The 19,811-nt window shown below is 38.2% G+C and overlaps 1 protein-coding gene across 2 annotated transcripts in view; it reads left to right on the plus strand.

The window, feature by feature from the left end:
* Positions 1 to 19,811, plus strand: part of LOC109397407 (dnaJ homolog subfamily B member 6) — a 391,375-nt gene that overhangs the window by 3,479 nt on the left and 368,085 nt on the right. For both annotated transcript variants that reach the window (XM_062843038.1, XM_062843040.1), the window contains exon 2: positions 5,901 to 6,724. The gene's annotated coding sequence lies outside the window, so the exon portion shown is untranslated. The remainder of the gene's footprint in view (positions 1 to 5,900; positions 6,725 to 19,811) is intronic.

Raw genomic sequence — 19,811 nt, forward strand, 5'->3', positions numbered from 1 at the left:
TTATATTTTTCCCTTGCCGCTTTTTTCAAATTGATTGATTTGTCTTTATTAGAGAGACTTTCAGCCCTTGGCTGGTTCGTCTCTGCTTTTTTCAAAAAGGTGAGCGTCCATTTTGCCCCGGCAGCTGAAGATATTTCCAAACTTGATTTTTGAAATAATAAAGAAGAAAATATAAACATGTTAAGCATGAAGATACGGCAAAACTACTTGCATGTGTTCTAGAAATATCAGGTTTAAATTGACCTGCAATAAATTAATCCCTAAATCTTTTTTTAGATGGTGTGAAAATATAATTTCCATGCACAAAAAATGGAGGACGCAACTTTTTCGTGTAAAATCAAGTATAATTTTAATTTCGCATGTTTCTTTCCTGAAACTACGCTTTAGACAAATGGACTATATTCTCCATTGATTAAAAGTTCAAAAAAGTTCGCATATTTCAAAATATTGAGGGTGTCCATTCTGCCCCGGGTGTCCATATTGCCCCGCCTACCCCTATTCATGCATTCCATTATCTCCATAATTCCTTGCGTGCGTGGTGGATGTCCGTCGAAATTGTATGTCAATACTTATGTTTAACCATTACTCGCTAGACTTGCATTTATATTGGATTGATCTCGCGCTGATCAATGTTTGTACTGTGTGGTTCCGGTTATGATGACATCGACCGCGTAGTTTGGCAATGCACGGATAATGACGCCTTCAAAGCACTACGTTTGGATACCCTTGAGGCCTGAGCTAGACAACCCTTTGTTCTTATGAGAGATACAGGGGATACTCAAAATAACTGGGATAGGTAAAATTTCCAAATATGTTCAACTAGCTGTAACTTTTCGAAAAGGGCATCAAATATTCTCAATTTTTTACTGTGAGTTCATCAACTAGTTGTGTATCAGTGGTCCAATTTTGGAAAAGATCGGGATTTTTTACACGAAGTAAGAAAGATTCTAGAAAAAGTTAGAATTATCCGATAGCCAACTTTGAGCTGTTATATCTCCGAAATCAATGAACCGAATGCAATGAAATTTTGATCACTTATGACTAATATAATGATCTTTGAAAAACATTTGACTTAATTTGAAATTATATAAAAGAAAAAAAAAAAGTTATAGCGATTTCATTTATTCTATGTTTTTTTAGTAAATTTATCTATTTTTCATGCGCATCCCATGACTTTTTCAATTTATTGCCGGCAATTTGGTTTTTTTTTTCTTCGAAACATAAATATATTCAAGTCAATTAGAGGGAATTGAAATGAACTATAATTACTATCCATAATATTAAAACGATGATGGAATTTCGGATAAATTGGTGTTATATTAGAAAAATAATCTAATCGTTTTAATTTTCTTTCATGTAAAGATTTTTAAGTTTAGTCAAAAGCTAGTAATAGCTTATTATATCATAATCATAATCATAAATGATCAAAATTTTATTGCATTCGGTTGGTTGAATGCAGAGATATAACAGCTGAAAGTTGGCTATCGGATAATTCTACCGTTTTCTAGAATCTTTCTAGCTTCATATAGAAAAGCCCGATTTTTTCCAATTGGACCACTGGTACACAACTAGTTGATGAATTCACAGTAAAAATTTTAGAATATTCGATGCCCTTTTCGAAAAGTTACAGCTAGTTGAACATTTTTTGAAAAGTGAAAATTTTACCTGTCCCAGTTATTTCGAGTATCCCCTGTATGTTGGACACTCGGTATGTCACTTATATGCTTTGCATCAACTTACTATGCATATATGTGACCCTCTAATCTCGAGCTGCCACGAGTACTCTGGCCTCATTTCGTGAAACCAGAAGATATTTGTATGTACATAACAAACAAAAAAATGAGATACGGCTCCGCAATGCATTAAACGCAATTGAGCCTCAAATAAATGAACTAGGAAAAAACCATTTGACGAATTTACTCGCCAGATTTTCAAACTTCGTTGGCTTTTGCATCACTCTCGCGAGCGACTACCATTCTTAACAAAGTTTGCTCGAATAATCCACTAAATCTTATACAAAACCTACAAACTGAAACAATATCGGAAATTACCTCCTCTAGCGTGGGGGGCTTATTTATCGTTGCTAATGCTTTATCTGTTCGTCGATGTATTGAAGTTCTCGCCATTTAACAAAGTCTCATAGTTCTTTCTCTACCTGGCAACCTACCATAGTTTTATCTGTCAACAAGTTACCTTCTAAGTCATTGCATATGATGGGATGGGCGACAGGGCTATTTTTCTCCGCGATTCATTGACAACTTCGTAAAATTTCCGCATATCTTTTTAAACCATACTGTTGCGCCTCGGTTATGACATTCTCCTCACACTGCTTCTTCTTTCTGTGGTGAATTCTTTTCTACAGCGCTCCTTGTTTAGAGAATGATGACAATGGAAGCTACATGCTTAATAAGGGAACACATTCCATACTACTTGTGGAATATGTTCGTATTAACACGAATTTACTACACTGCAATTTTCTTAAATCAGGAAATTTCGTTGGAGTATTGACAATTTTACTGCCACCGTTTTTATCCTGGCATTTCGGTGGATACTAGCAAACTCAAGGAAAACCCTTAGATCACAGAACTATTTAAGGTATGGAAGTTTCATTCAAAGATTTATTTGAGAATTTACTTATATCCATTATTCCTTCCAAAATTCCTCTGTGGTTTTTTTTTACAAAATACTATCCAGGATCAGCGTTGTCAACCTTCCAGATTACTCTGGATTTTACAGATTTTTTAGTACACATTTTACAAAAAAATATGGAAAGTTCAAGTGATTTTTGTAAGGTTTCGCCTGGCATTTGTAAGGTTTTCCACACGATCCAGATTTTTCCAGACAGAACTTTTCAAATCCAGTTTTTTTTTCGAAAATTGACCTGGCGCCCTTGTCCAGGGATGTTTTTTTCTGAATTTCTCCAGGATTTTCTCCCAAGATTCCTTATTTCCCGGGTTTGCTGCCAGAGTTTCTTTTGGGATTTAATTGTATTATTTTGGGATTTCTAAGAGTTTTTCCTGGGATTTGTACCAGTGTTCTTCCTAGGATTTTGGCAGATTTTTTCCACAGTGCTTCTGTAGTACTAGTTCGTGTGATTTCTTTCAGAGGTTTTCCCGGTATTGTTCTTTGAGTTCCACGGGGGATTGCATCCAGAGATCCTTACAGAATTCCCCCAATGTTTCTACAGGGATTTTACTTATTGGGTGTTTCGGGGTAGCTTTCCAACCCAAGTAACAATTCCATTTCTGATTGGTTTTGCTTGATTTTTATTAAGGTTTTATTACAGCAATAATTAAAACTCACAGTTTTATGACTGCTTTTATGAAAACCATTGATAAAATGTTTTATAGTATACTTGAAGATATCCATAAAGACAGGTTTTAAGACTAAACAAAACTTTCCGATATGTAAACCTTCTGGCAATCATTATTATCACAATACAACTGTTAAAACTCTCAACAGATGGCGATCCGTTCGATTAGTAACGACATCTGTTGGTGGAAAAGCAAAAACTACGATACTGCTAGGTTTAATGCGGTCATCATAAAAGTAAACTTGCTTTTGTTTTATTTTCGCTGATTATGGTCGTCGCCATATTGAAGAATTAGCTTACGTGAATGGAAAATAATTAATTTTGCTTAAATTAGCAATGAATTGATAGTTTACCACCATTTTCATAACATGCTCACATAAATAAACTCTCTCTGCTGAGTTTTCTTGTGATTCGAGATAGTTTTACTAAATTCACAAGTTGATTTATTTCATTCCTAGATGATACTATTCACTATTTTCAAAGCGCATTAATTTTATGATTCTGCAACCCCAATATTCACGGTAAATTTGAATGCGCATAAGCCTACCAGCACAACTACTAAAATATTACTTTGAAATAATCGCTCTCTACTTACGAATGATGTATCCTCCAGAACTTTACGTGCCATCGAAGAAGCTTCTCTGCATCTTGAGCTGTCATAGTTTTTGTTGAAAGAAAAAACAATCGAGAATGGAAAATTTTTCAACTAGATTTTAAAACGGGTTTATTGCTACTCTTAATGCGGTTTGCAAAACCTCTCCGAGAGTGGTCCACTTAGCCGGAAGATGCTCTTAAAGAGGTTATCAAGAGGTTTTGATGTATGATACAGTGTTATTGCAAGTTTTATAGAATTGGTCATGAAGATCTCTTGTAGAGCCGAACAAAACTTTAAATGTTACTTGGGAAGAGTTTCTCCCGGAATTTTTGCGAGACTTTGCAAAAGTGCTTTCAAGGTTTTCTCGTTTAAAATTTTCTGTTGGAGTTCCTCACGGGATAATTATCGTAGCTCCTCAGGAAATTTCTATCAAAGGTTTCCAAAGTTCTTCCCAAAATTCCCCTAATGCTCCCACTCGAGACGAGATTACTCTCACAAATAGTTCTGAGATGTTCCTAATTTTCTCGGTATTTCATCCGAAGTATCTTTTATTGTTTCTCCTATAATCATTTTCGGACATCCTTACAAAATTCCACCATTCCTTACGTTACATCCCCGGTAATTTATATAAAGATTTTCATAGAATATCTCAGGAAATATTCCGAGAATAACTCCTAGAAAATCCTGGCAAGAACTTTTAAAGAAAACCCTAAAGGAAAGGTCCAAAAGAATTCCGGAACAATTTTCCCTGAACGATGAACTCACAGAAGGAACTCTAGGAGAAATCTCACGATGGACTCTGGGATCAATAATCCTGGATGAAATCCCGTTAGTTCATATTTCAAGTATTGTGTGATTTCTTAGAATAAGATCTCGCTCATCGTATACAACACCACCAAGGCTGTGTTTTCAATGACATTCTGTTTTCAAACCATTTGGATTAATGATACATATCTCAGATCTTCGCTAAAGCTTTGATCTCGACCAAATTGCGTTGGATTTCTTTGTTCTAAAACTTTACATTCAATTTTATATCTTCTTTATAATCATGTTATTCAGTTCAGATTCAGTTTGGGAGGTAATTCAGCTGTAAAAGATGAAAAATAACTGTAGAAAGCTTAAAGAATTGTAATCTAAAAAAAATACCCGTTTGTAAATTGAAAATTGATGTGATATAAAAATAAAAGGTTAATGGTTTCCAACACCGCCCATCTCACAGTCAGCTGATTCCATGCAGCTCTCGAGATAAGCAGCAGATGGGTGTTGTGACGTCATCGATGGCCACGGCCATCGTGAAGGTGTTCCAGTTTTTTTTGCACCAACAACACTCTCGCTCGCACATACCAGAACACAGAGAAGACGGAAATCGATTCCGCTCCGAATGGATGTTTGCAACCGGGCGTGACACGTTGAAAATCTGTCTGTCACTCGATTTGGCTGGCAAGAGAGACAAAAAAAATAAACAGGAAGGAAGCGGATGCAACCCGAGAACAGATGTGGTCTTCGGTTCGGAGAAAAACGGCGCAGAGAATCTCGTTTCCAAACACGGGACCACCACCTGTGTTGACATTTGGGTGGTTTTGGCAAAAAACAACAATCGACGGAATGGTGCTGCGCATGTCCTCTCCCAGGTTGGGTTCTCTGGGAGCAACGGTATGCTACCCAACAGAAGGTTATTTCCTTCTGTTCCGGTGGTTCTCAATGTAACCTTTCCAGTAGTGTCATTACCAAACTAAGATAGATTCTGCTTCCTAGTTTTTTCTTTGAGCATGTTCATTGCTAATAACTGAAAAACTTTCTAAAAACATGTATAATGGAATGAGCTCACCAGTAGCTATTCCAACTTACAACAAATATTCACGATGCGTCTTCTGCTTTCAATCATAAAAATACTATGGAACGAGCTCACCAATCTATGTGTCAACAAGCTTCTTTCCCCGCAGTTTGACAACCACTGTTCCTAACCGAATTTTCTTCGTTTTCCCGTTGCAGGTCAGTTCCAGAGTTGAGTCGGTAGCAAGCGAACAGGAAGCAAACGTCGCCAACCTCTAGCGGAATCCCGGTACCTACCAGTCAGTAGGTGCGGACAACACACGTGTCAAAAGTCAATCGCCTCCGATTGTCGATCGGTGGATTTCGTCCGATTGCCGCCCCCACAGAAATTGGCCAAAGGCACTGTAAAACTCGGTTCTGTGTGCAGAAAATTCGCCAGAAAACTTCCCCCCGTCCGGTAAAGAGGAACCTTACTGCTGCTGGTGGGTTGCTGCTGCTGTGTTCCCAACTAACCCGTTCGTTTCCGTTCCCGGGTGTATTGTGCTCCGAGTGTTTTCGCTGGAAAGTGAAAATCGATTTCTGGTCGACGTTGTCGTTGGTGCAATTGCCTATAAACAAGTGTGTCTTGTTGGTAGGGTGTGTGCTCGAGCTGTGTCGGTCTCGGTGGTGAAACAGTCCAGATTTTGGTGGAAAGTTTGCTAGCGGAAAACTCCCGAGTGTGGAATTTGTGGTTTTCCGATTTTCCGGAAAGTGTTGGAAAATTGTGCTTTGGAAGTAATTAGAAGCTCAAGTGCAGAAGAAAGTGGAATTTCCCAAGTGGTATCATTATCCGAGGAAGTGAATGAGCTGACGTCGTCAGATTCCAGTGAGGCTATAAGAATAAATTGTCTGCAGTGTTTAGAATAACTACATGCCTGAGGTTGAGCCTTTGTTAACGAGTGGTAGTCTACATTGTTGGTGAATTGTGTCAAGAGGAATGCTGTTGTGGTTGTAGGAGCAGAGAGCGAGGAGAAGCAGTCAACACGTCAAGTCTATATCAGCAAGTAAGTGTGCTTGATTCACATCCTGGAACTAGCGGTCATACTGACTCTCGGTATCGCGCTGATACCGATGTTCTCAGCTGTGGTGGTAGTGTAATAGGCGTACATATAACAAGCAAAGCAACGACGAGCGATAAGATTAAACCACGACAAGATTTGCAATTTGCACCGAGACTGTTGCGGTTGTGTGGAACAGCACACGGTTATCACTTCGGACATCGAAGTGCTCTTTCGAGAATGTTTACAGCTCTTTGCTACATCATATGGTGCAATTCCAGATGAGTTGACATGAGTTAACATAACTTACATCACACGTTCAAACATTGGCCTAGGAAAGCTAGTTTCCTTTGTATGTAATTGAATAGATACACGACTTTCTTGTTTCAGTACCATCATCACACTGCCCAACCCAATTGAAATCTTCAGCCTCGTTACAATCAAACAATTTTCCGATTTTACAAACTCAATTATGTTCCCTTAACCGACCAAATCATCAGTGGCAATTAACGGACCAATTTGGATAAACGCAAGGGAGCAGTACCTATGTGTGTTGTGGATGGGGTGGAGAGATAATGCCCAATCCACCAAGCATCATTAATCATTTTGGTGCCCTTGTGTGTGACGTTATTTATTGTTACGCTGGGCTGGGGCAACCCACTGTGCGTTGTTGGTCCACGAGGCTCCATTTAGCTTCCTTCCAGAATCCGGTCCTACTGGTGGTCAACATACTTTCTACAGATGCGATTTTGCATGACTGCTTCAATGGTGTCCGGCCAACATTTTTGGCTAGTCAAAAGTGGGCCTCGTCTACTATCGCAGCCATCTCAATGGGCGAGCGTTATGAAAGACCCATATCTGATAGAAAAGTTTCCCGCTGGGGCAGTGGGATTGATTTGCTCTTCCGGAAGCGTTTCCTATATGCCGCCAATGTTCGGACCAGTTGGAACAATTGCTATTTTCTGTTGGCGTGTTTAAGTGGTATAGGAATTCCTATACTACTTCAAAACGTCATTTATGCCTAACGTGTCTTATGCCTAACCTATTTATGGCAAACGCCATTTTGCCTAATAGAATATACTTGGCGTGTTTTCTCCTTTGGATACTTCCAAATATTCGAACTTAACATCCACAATGTTTCGTAGACCATCCAGTAATTGATATTTTCAGTTCTTTTATTTCCATCGTAATATTAAGTCGAAGTTTCTAGAACCCTTGCAAACTCTAGATTATTGATAATTCAGGACTCCACGTGAATCTTTCTAAGAAAACGTGTGACTACGTGGTCGTGCTGAGGCGCATCGTGCTGAGGAGCGTGGGTTCGATTCCTGCAGCAGCTGTCAGGAAAAGTTTTCGGCTGTGCCACTGGGTGTTGCATGTTAGTCCGTTGTCTAGTGTCGTGCTTTCTTCAAAGAGCAAATAGCTCACTGGAAGCATCAAACGTCTTTTAACAAAATACGCATTCTGATAATCCCTCCATAAGTTAAAGAAGAGAATTTCAAGAAATTTGTTCGAGAATTTTCCTAGTTGCTCACATACTTGTCGTGGATCTACTCACAAAAAGAAATGAAATTATCCGATTTTCTAGGTTTTCTTCAAGGATATTTTTCGAAATTTCCTAATATTGAGTATTCCTTATTAGGAGTATTAGGAAAATTATTAAATGTTATTTGTTTAAATCATTCATGACCATTCAGCTTTGACTAAGCAAACATGTTAGTCTAGGTGCCCAAGTTTTTTTTTCATTAAATTCTGGTAAATAAATGCAAATTATGTAATATCAAGCGTTATTGGTATAATCAAGCAAATTGCATAAAAAAAATACTAAAACCTCCTATGGGGTGTTTCTAAATTTCTCAAAAGAATGTTAAAGGGCCTAGCAGAACTAGTACCATACACTATTTACTGTGAAACAGGTCCTTGAGCTGGAACATCATGCCAGAATAATAGTCACTATACGGAAATATGTAAGACTTTCACAGGCTATTAGTTCGAAAAAATAATAACTATGATTAATTACTGTAACCTTCTAATTGTTTCATCGTAGTTCTCGAAAAATCTTTTGTTTATTCCTGCTTTCGCCAGAAAATTGTTCGATTCCTCCAGAAACTCTTTCATGAATACTGTTAGAATTTCAGAAAAAGTATAGCAATAGCTATTCTAAAAATATATAAATCATCAGGACAATTTATTTTCCAAGAATTTCTTCACACTTTTACGTTAAATACGTTTAATAATTCTTCAATTTTCCTTTGCTCTTATGCACTCTTGTATTTTACTCTTATAGGCATCTTCTTCATAAACACAAGAACATAAAACATAATGTTTGTTTCGGAACTAATAATACAATAAAATCTATGTAATCCCATTAACGTTTGCATACATACTTTAAAGGCACAAATCTCATCGGTTTTTGAACCACGTTAATCTTGGCTTTGTTTAGTTGTAAAAAGAAGCAGATAATTAGAATTGGATTTGTTTACGGTTTTTCAGGATAAGTGCTCTTGAATTGCCGGGGCGCGTGGCGCAGTGGTCCACACGTTCACTTCATAAGTGGATGGTCGTGGGTTCGATCTCAGCCCTGGCACTTGCAATTTTTCGTCAGTAGCTCTTCTCCCCCAGAACGGCTGACACCTGACCCTCTTCTGAGTATATGCTCTAAGGGACCCGAAAACTTGTATATCGGCTAATGGCAACTAATGGACCCTTAATGCTTAATCGGACTGGAAAAGGAACAAGGGCTAGACGTCAACGTCCTCGTGCTCATCATTTTACCATGGCCAGGGTAGACAATTGACAACAGTGCAAAGGCAACCAGTTCGATATAGTAGAATTAGAATAGAATAGATTTAGGCGCTGTTCAAAAGTGTAAGTGCAGCTTCCAATTGGAATCGCTCACACAATACTCAAGTGGACAAACGAACTGTAAATTAGGTTAAGTGGTTGAAGAATAAAAAAAGTGCTCTTGAAAGGAAACGGGATATTTTGGCATAAAGCCATATGGTATAAGGTCGTTTGGGAAAAAGTTTCATAGGGCTTTCAAAGGAAATTCAGAAACGGGGTGGTCCAAAGGCTTTTCAAGGGGCATTTCAGGGCGCTTCAGGGGGTTTCAGAACGTTAGAGCACTTCAAAGTTCTCAGGTGAATTTCAGAGACAATTGAATGCGTTTCAGGAGGTTTAGAGGCGTTTCAGTGCCGTTTTTGGGAGCATCTGAGGGTCTCCGATGCGTAACAGGGGCGTTTCGAAAGGGTTCACATGCATTACAGGCAGTCCGAGAAGGTTGCAGGGGTTTGAAGATGAATTTCAGAGAGATTCATAGAATTTTTAAAGGGTTTTAGAAAGGGGCGGGCATTTCTAGGGTTCGAAGGGTACATGGGCGTATTGGGGGGTTTTTGACAATAAATTTTGAATGCTGCAGCTTAAGTGGGATTTCAGAGGTGCTTTAAGACGTTTCATAAGGTACTTAGATTTAACCTAAATAGGTTCTACCTAAAAGGAGGTTCCAGTGTATTACTGATCGCTGTGCTGTACTGCATCGGTTTGTTAGCGATCTTACCTGCACTGACCTAGTCGTCATGTAGTGACAGAATTTATTTTTTTGGCTGTAAAATAGAAGGCTTCGTGGCATTCGTTTAACCAAATTGTAGAATTTTAGGAATTACATAATAAAAACATCAAATTTCAAAATCAATCCAGGATAATTGGTTTGGATAGTGACTTTCATTTGAAATCGACTCGGAAACTTATAAAATTTAATCGTTTCAGAAGTGTTGCCAAATAAATTTTACAAGCATCTCATAGAAATTTTTCATATGATTGAAAATGTTACTAAATTGAGATGCTCGCATTCGAAATGCTTTGAAAGATTCTACTAAATGTAAAATGAGGAGTGCAGGTTGAAATTCACGGAAAACAATGTTTTAAAAATCCCACAAACCTTAAAAAATACACATGTAAGTTTTGTTTTAAAGTAATATTTTATTATTTAGTATGAATCAACGCGTTAAGAACTATCGTGTCTTTCAAAAGCTCCCAATATGTATTTTATAGATTTCTACCTGGCTGAGACAACATACATTTGATACTTCAGATTGTTAGAAATAGCAATAGCAGTATTTAAAATTTAATCACGAACTACTTGCTTTATAATTTAGCCGTTCTTTGAAAAAAAAATCATGTCAAAAACAAATGTGATGTAGAAATTGAGCATCATTATGGCACATTTCGTCAGTTTGAATGAATATAAAGCCATTTGTCTGATAAACAGGGTTCATCAATTCCTACTCTTCTTGCAGTTCTTTCACTTGACAGCTTTTTCAATTTTTTTCAATATTTCTAGTAACATGGCTTAATATATTTAAGGTATTAGGATCTGTCACACACAGAACTATTTATTTTATTTTTTATCCTGCTCCATTTAATGTTCAATCAGCTGAACACCTAAGTACTGTTTTTTTGACATAAGTTTACCATTGTCAACCTTAATTCTGTACCAATTGTTCAGAACAACTAATCTTTACGTCTGTATCTTGGAACAATAGATAGCTAGAGGGTTGGTGTCTTCGGCAAAGATATTTGTATCAGGGCCGGTTCACAACGTCCGAGGCCATTCTGTCCCGGGAGTTGAGTCGCGTTTTTTTGCGAAATAACGTCCAAAAGTTTGGATGCGTCATAATATCCTATATCTTTCCTTGGACTTCATGACGTATCTGCATGTTCGGACGTTATGGAGTTTTTGTTGTTGTTTGCCGTCGTAATGTCATTCGCGTGTGCCGGAGGGAAGATGAATTCAGTTTCGTTTGCGTGGTTCGTTCGTGTGGAAGCCGGAGGCCGGTGCTGCTGAATGCGATTTAGTTTTTGTTGTTTTTTTCTCGTAATACCATTCGCGTGTACCGGAGAGGTTTTGTTACGTCTCATGTAGTAAACATTGAGCGACCACTCGTACGGGTGGTCGATTGTTTGCTTCCCGCGTGAAGCGAACAATAGCGAATCGGTTTGTATGTTTTGTCGCGTGGTTTGTAGTATATATTGAACAATCACCCAACGTGGGTAATTGATTGTTTGCTTATGGCGTGAAGCAAACAATAGCACGTCAGATTGCATATTTTGTCCCGTCATTTGTAGTAAAAATTCATTATGAGACCACCTGACGTGGGTAGTCGATTGTTTGCTTTCCGAGTAAAGCGAACAATAGCGCGACAATCTACATGGCATGATTCAAATACAAAAGGTCATATTACTTATCAAAGTGAATCCAGACCCAACGATACCTTCCCTACTAACAACCAACCCTTCCTTCAACCTTTGGTGGAGACGTGCGGTAAACGCCAACTTTCACATGACAAAGGTTGATACTAATATTCCTTCCCTCTTCCAACCTGACTGCAAGGACGTGGCCGGCGCCGTTATTGGACCGTTAAATAGAGTCTCTGAAGCGTGCACAGTGAGAATTTTGACCACTGCCAGTCAATTATTCAGTTGATTCATTGTGCAACTGTCATTGGTTCGGGTCAATCACGGAGTAGCAACCATAGATATGTGCAGTCAGCTAAGCTAAGCTAAGCTAAGAACAACTAATCTAGCTTCAATTTGATTACTTTACAGTAGATATTTTCTTTAAACATTTTTATATTTCATTGTTTTCCTTTGTTATGCAAGAATTTTGCAATATTTTTATGAATTCCTCAATTAAATCATACTAGGTATTGAATCTCTTATTAGGCAAGTGGCTCACATTTTATCCTGCTTGTTTTCGAATAGGATGAATTTGGGAGTGTGAGAATACTTATGGCACTCATACCCTATATGTACATTTCAGATAAATTATATTGGTAGCATCTTATGAACTAAAAGTTCAATGTTGAAACTTTTGTCGGTAAATTAAGTAAGTAGTATTTCAACTAGAAATTTAGTTTTTTTTTTCAAATGTTGGCCTCCACATAATTTTGGTCATTATTTGAATACATATGAATTATTAAATACCGAATACTTACACCACACCATCCTGGTTTTGACAGGTTTTCTTTGTGTACGAATGATCGAAATGGTACAATAGACGAATGGCCGAAATCGTAAAATAGATAATTGGAAGATAATTAGGTTGAATAATCACATAAATAAAGTATCGAATGTGATGAGTTGTACTTAGCCCACATTTTCCTTCCTTTTTCCACTCTAGAAATGATAGTAGTATTTTTTACAGAATTTGCAGGGTAATTGCTTAAAAAATAAAACAAGAAATTATACCTAAACATTTTCCTGAGCATTCTGTGGTTCCTTAATGGGACCTGAAAATATGTCATCCAAGAGTTTCACATGGAAATTATCGTATGATTCTATCAGAAATCACCGCACCCCACGTAATTTCCTCGCAATTCACCATCACCTTCGGTCCTTAGATGCCCACTTCCAACACTTTCTGAGCGTGTCTACGAACGACAGTGAGAGAATGGTATTTTTATGATTCAGATTGGCTTTCTACTTCACAGAATCGTTACTTGTTCTGTGGCGGAGTTGGTTAACATGCCCTGTCTAACGAGCTTGAGGAGACGTGGGTTCAAACCCCACCAAAACTATGTGGATGTTTGCCACAAAAGTTCAGCCTATTGGACGCAGTGACTTAATTTCCCCAACAGGGGAGGAAAAAAAATGTGGTTGTTGTTCGCAATTTTTCCACTCAATTTGTCCATTTTTCAACACATATTGTGCCTATGAACTTCAGGCATTACGTACGTGAAGTCTTGCTATCATTGTAATTGAGAGTATCATGTTTGTTTGTGTGTGCCAGAAATTTTTGGTTAAAAATTGAAATTTAGAGACATTTTTGAGAACTGTTTTAACCCTAGTCGTGCATTGGGGTCATTATGGCACAGACCAGCACGCTGATCCTACACTAAGTCAGCGGGGTAAGCATCAGCTAATGCACGAAGAAAGTTAAAATAAATTACGTCGTATGTTCTTCGATGACTTCTTGGAAGTTTACTTCCAAGAATAGAGCAAAAAGTTCAGTTTTTTATAGAATTGGCTAAAATTTCTCCAGCAATGAATCTCATATTTCATCTCAAAACGGTTAACAAATCTTTGGCATGATCGAGTAATCAGGGATGTAAGAAAATCCTGGAATTTCTATGCAAATTTCTCTCAGCGACACTTCGATAGATCTCTTAAAATCAAATCTGGAAGAGTGTCCTAGCACTAATTCATCGCAATCCCTAAAAGAGTATTCGCAAGTATTCTTGAAGGATTGTTAGTGTACCTTATTCGTGAAACATTTGAAGAATAAATTTAGGGAGGAATTTGAGACAGCCCTGACAAATGTTTGTCAGGTAAAGTGAATGAATTAGATGAATTTAATTAAATACTTCTAAAATTTCGTTAATAGATTTTGTAGAAAGCTCTAAAAACAATAAATAAAAACAATCTTTAAAAACGGTTCCGGGTCATTTGGTTGAATACTATTTGGCCGAATACCGTTTGTCCGAACGTCATTTGGTCGAAAGGGTCAATTGGGAGAACGCCGTTTTGCCGAATGCCGTTTGGTTGATAAAGGATTGATGAAATTAAGTGATCATCGACTGTTCTGTTAGTATATCTCGAAAAAGCCAAGAAAAATCTCTGATAATAAACGTCAGCACAAGCTTATCCCTGAATGGTAAAACTAGAAAGAATACCCTATGATTAAAACAAGGAAATATTTGTGATGATCACATTGCTACCTAGAATGTCAAAAAGTTTCTCTGAATTATTTTAACAATATCCAGCTTTTTACGCTGTAATGAGGGGGGATTCATTTTTGACGGATCTTACCGACAGCCCTTGCAGAATCACATTTGCTGAAAATTTCAGTTCACTGCTTCAGGTTTGTCAAAAATTTTCACCTGATGTTACCATTGTTACCACACAACAAAAACAATTCAGCGTTCGTAAAAATGGTTGCAGAATTGAAGGAATTGCTTGAATATTCCCGGAAGGGATTTTTTGGGGATATTCCCAGTAGGATTCTCGGATGAAAGTGGTAAAGAAGTCTCAGAAAAAAAAACTGCAAGAGGTTTCAACTTCTCTTCATGGATGGAACGCTCTATGAGTTATTTATTGGGGTTGACAGTAGATTCTGAAATGTAGGGGGATTTCTTGGTCCATGGCGAGGTTCATGGTAAGTGGGAAAAATTTCAGGAAACTGCTGGAGGTTTCTAGAAAGGAACGGTTGAACTTGTGCAGTGATTATTGTAGATTCTTTCAGGAGTTCGCATTGGAGATACTTCCAGAAATTCATTCTGGAGATTCCTCCAGGATTTTTCACCGGGGACTCCTCCAAGAACTCCCACCGAGGATATTTCCAGGAATTGCCACTGATGATTCCTCCACGAATTCCCACCGGAGATATCTTCAAGAATTCCCACCATTAATTGCCTCCGATGATTCCTCCTGGAATTCTCACTGGGATTATCCCAAAAATTCCAATCGGAATCCCCCGGTGCAACTTCCTGGTGCAATCATCGGTGGGAATTCCTAAAGTAATCCTATACGGATATATACACGACTCACAACCCGTTGTGTATCCATAGCTTCAGATGGAAACTGAACGTCCAGGTTTCGGAAGGGACCCTGGTCAAATGAAAGAAGGTGTTACGGATTCGCAGGCTGAGTACAGCTCGTGCAACTCCGAGAGGTTAAGTCACTCCACAAGGGCAAAACGAAGGTTGGGACAATCGGGCGACAGCACGTCACTAGAGCACCATCACGGAACCACATTGACACCACATACGAGTTACCCACAACTACGTTATAGTACACAGGGACACAGGGCCGTAGGCGGAAAGAGCCAAATCTGAGTGGGCAGGGAGTCCTTAGCAATGAACAAGCGTAACAAAGGTTAGTTACAGTTCCTTGGTGTCTACAGTTGGCAGGCAACTATCGCAATCACAATCTAAAAAGAAATAAATTTTGAATCATAACATTATGTAAATATGTCGGATACCTACAAAAACATCTACATATCTACATATCTTGTTCAATGCAGTTCCAGGGCTGTTACAATAGTCGCGGATTTCGCGGTTTTCGCGAAAATCGCGATTTTCGCGGATTTGTCGCGGATTTATGTGCCACGACGCGGATTTCACGGATTCTTGAAATTTGGTCGCGATTTTCGCGAATTTGTCTGATTCAAGTCGCGTATTTCGCGGATGCCTATCTGTATGGCAGTTGTAATTTACTTCAAGACCATTTTTATTTTCTCTTGAATTTATTTCCATCGAAGCTTCTGTCAAACCTTATCTTTTGCAGCATCAAGGTAGTTTCTGTTTTAAGAAACTTTTCAAAACTATAAAATATATTGAACAAATCAAAAGTTTTTTTAAATGGAATGCCAGCAGATATCACGAATGTTTGCGAAGAAAAGGTCATGCGATTTTGTTGAACCGATCTTATATCTTCATAAGAAAAACAACATGAAAAGATTAATGGTGTTTCTACAATTTCTTTAGATTCTCATGGTATTTCCAAAATTGGTTGAAATTCTCTGCTGTGATATCGCAATTTTGATTTCAGTTTTTTGTCCTGTACCCACAGGCTTATATCCAGGATTGAGATCTTTCAATTCGATTCTCTGCTCCACTATGAGTGATCAAGACGAAACATTCCAAAAATAGATTATACCGAAAATTTCGTAAAAACAGGGACAAGCAAAGATTTACTTTTAAATGCTTCAATTCAGTTCATGTCAGTTTATAGAATATTCATAGTTTGATTTTGTAAATAATAACAGAATAACAGTAGAAGATTTTGTCATATTTATTTTCAAGCTATTCGCATAAATTACTCATTTCCGTGTTCTATACAACTTTATATGAGGGTTATTTAATACACTAACATAAACTATTTTAGGCAATTCAGTATCATAATTTCTATTTTATATGAATCATTTCGGTATCATAATGGCCAACTTTTCCGCACTGGTTCATCATGCAACTGAAATGACTTGCATAATGAAAACTAGTTGCATAAAATGTTGTACGTAACTCGTTGCAAATTTTTGCAACTCGTTACATAAATTACTATTCATTCTCCAAAACTCTTATTTTTTGAATGTTGGAAGAATCTAATCAACAAATTATTTCTAAATCTCTCCTTTCTTTTTTTTTCACTTCGATAAGCGTACTTAGTAGTTAATTAAATAGGACAATTTTGATGACCTGCTCCAAAGGTTATCACTTTAAAGTTATATTTTCTCCTAAAATAGCTCGGCTCATAATCCCATTTTGTAGGAAATAGTTTTTATTGTCCAGCAATGTCGTTATTTATATCTGGTTAACCAAGGTTAAAAAACGTTGCCCTTATTCAAACTATGAAGTATTTCTTTAGAATAAGATCACTTGAATACAAAGATGGCCACCTTGCAGTTTACTTGAATCTGCCTCACAAAAATAAATTAATCTGAAAATAAAACTCGTCGATTGTATTATATTTTTCTTATAACTTGGACTAATGAAACCAAATCATTGTGCTTCCTATTTCTGGAGCAAAGTATGGCTGTTCCTTGGCCCTGAGCCATTCGGCAAGATCTGCTTCGATCTCTGCTGCTCTGTAAAATGCAACTGAGCAAATTTATGGTCCCTCGAATCACATCAAACTGGAATGTACTTTCCCCTAAAAGCCAATCCAAGCGGCTCGTCATGATAAACCGCAAGAAAATCCAACAACTATTTGGTCTGAACATCTACACCGGTTTAATAACTGGACACTTCTGGAGTCTTATTCCCCAAGGACGTGGTTGGCTTTATAAAGCTAGAATGGGTGAACACACTGTAATTCATCAATAAGCTGGTCTTGAGTTCAATCGATACTAAGGTATTTCAGAAAAATGGTTTATCACAAAATAATTTTAAAATCTTATATCGGGTCCAGAGATAGTTGTTCCTGAAGCTTTGGGAATATCAATACGTTTTCTGTAATAACACAAACAAAGGTTGACGAAAAATGTAACCCTAATGAAAAATCGATGAAAACTTCATAGGTTCTACGAAACTATTATTAAAAACATGTCATTATTCAGTTCGAAATCTGATTCAATATGAAATTTGAATAGGTATTTATGTTCGTGTCGCGGATTTGTTTCTCGAGTCGCGGATTTTATTTCCGAAGTCGCGAATACCGCGGATGATATTTTGGAAATTTTGTAACAGCCCTGCAGTTCTGTTTTCGGATATAATTTAGTCTGGAATTAGGTATTTCGAAGAATGTTTATAAATCTTAATCTGAGAAAGTCAGTTGTCTTTATATTCAGAATTTCAGTAGACACCCTTAGATGTATAGGTAAACCAGTGTACTGCTCCTAGAAAATAGTGAAAATTATTGTTACAATCATACGAACAATTGCTTCTATAACTACCACCGATCTCTTACGCGCTCCAGGGTATTCCAAAAACATAAATCAACTCGCACAGATCTCACACGTCTCCTCTTTCGGTGTACCCCTTCATTTCACCTCTCAATCTAAATAAAGTTTAATGAAACGTAAAATTTGGACAGTGAACCATGTTATTTATTTCATTACCGGACCAAACCCACTTTACGCCGTCGTCGTCGCCGTCATTTCCCCATCCTTTTTCTTGGCTGCTGCTGTTGCTGCCGCGCCGGTTCGCAACAAGTTTGCCAGGCCAAAGATTCCTCTGTTTCGTAAGCTGGCACTGGTCTTTCTCTGCTTCCTAGTTTTTTTTTTGTTTTTGATTTTTTTTCTCCTGCTGTTGGATGGTTTCGCAGTTCCTTCCTTGTGTGGTGCGGCAATCGTCCGAAACCCTTATAAGCCGGTTATTCTCAAGAGGGTTCAGGTCGGAGGTTTTTTTTCTTCCATTTTTGTGCAAAACGCACTTTCACTCGTCCACTGACTGCCTGCTGGAAATCCACACTAACTGGTGGAGGTTGGATTGCTTTCTGTAAGTTGCCACTTCGAAAAGGGTAAAAAGTTTATCTGCAGTGCAAAAAGTAAGGTCAAGTCAAAGTTTGCTGTTTGATATGCAAATATGCAAATATCTATTCATTTTCAAGTTGAACTTTCAAGTTTCACTGAAACATTTACAGAACAACCAATTAGAAGAATAGATACTGTACCTTTCATGTACTACAGCTGACAGAAAACAATATCCAGTGCAAGTTTATGCCAAAGAAGAACACAAATCATCCTATCGAAACTTGGGACTAACAGGCATCACCAGTACTTACACGCTGATGATGCCTGTCAGTCCCAAGCAGTTATCTCATTGGTTCCTTGTGTGAGTGTAGCTGATCTGGTGATGCTGGAGTAGCCACTGGGACAAAGCCAGCTTCTCATCTTAGTGTTCTATGAGCACTTCCACAGTTTTTAACTAATAGCTTCCTTCACCAATGACCATACCATGGGTATACCGTGTAACAGACACGAAGATACTCTATGCCCATAGAAGTCAAGGAAATTTCTATTACGAATAGTTCCTGAACCGATTGGTGGGAAACGAACCCGTCAACCTCAGCATGGCCATGCTGAATACGCATTTACAGCTGTGGCTATATGGGCCCATAACCATCAAACGGTTAAAATTGACATTCTATTTCCTTTTCAGTCCTTGAATTTCAGTTGTATCGCACCCCCATCAGGTCATTGACCTTCTCTTATAGCCGTAGGAAAGGACCACTGCTAAAGCCGGATGCAACCAACTTTGCATGAACGATCGCCATTTGGTCATCACTGGAAGTTGCTTTATTCTCAGAATGAAATAGGTAGGAATTTAAACCTTAGATGCTCTGTTGGGTTCGAATCGTTTACCGCCTACAGTCGGTCGTTCGGTTGCCAGGGGTAGTAGGATAATTTGGTCGATTATTCTATACAGAGAGCAAACCGGCCCAGTCAGCCATAAAACCGGTTTCCAGTTCAGAATAAAACGATTCGTTCAGTCAGACAGGGTTGTGGCGCTCGATACACCGATACCTCCGCGAGGTGTGCGTGTTCAAACTTCGAAAAACCCACCGCACTACCGGCTGGCCTGGGTCATTCAGTAAATCGTTCCATTTTCCCACACGCTGTTGTCGTTGTTTCACGGCTTGGTTCGATCCAACGACGGAG

The sequence above is a fragment of the Aedes albopictus genome, chromosome 3 (genome assembly GCF_035046485.1).
Source record: "Aedes albopictus strain Foshan chromosome 3, AalbF5, whole genome shotgun sequence".
NCBI lineage: Eukaryota > Metazoa > Arthropoda > Insecta > Diptera > Culicidae > Aedes > Aedes albopictus.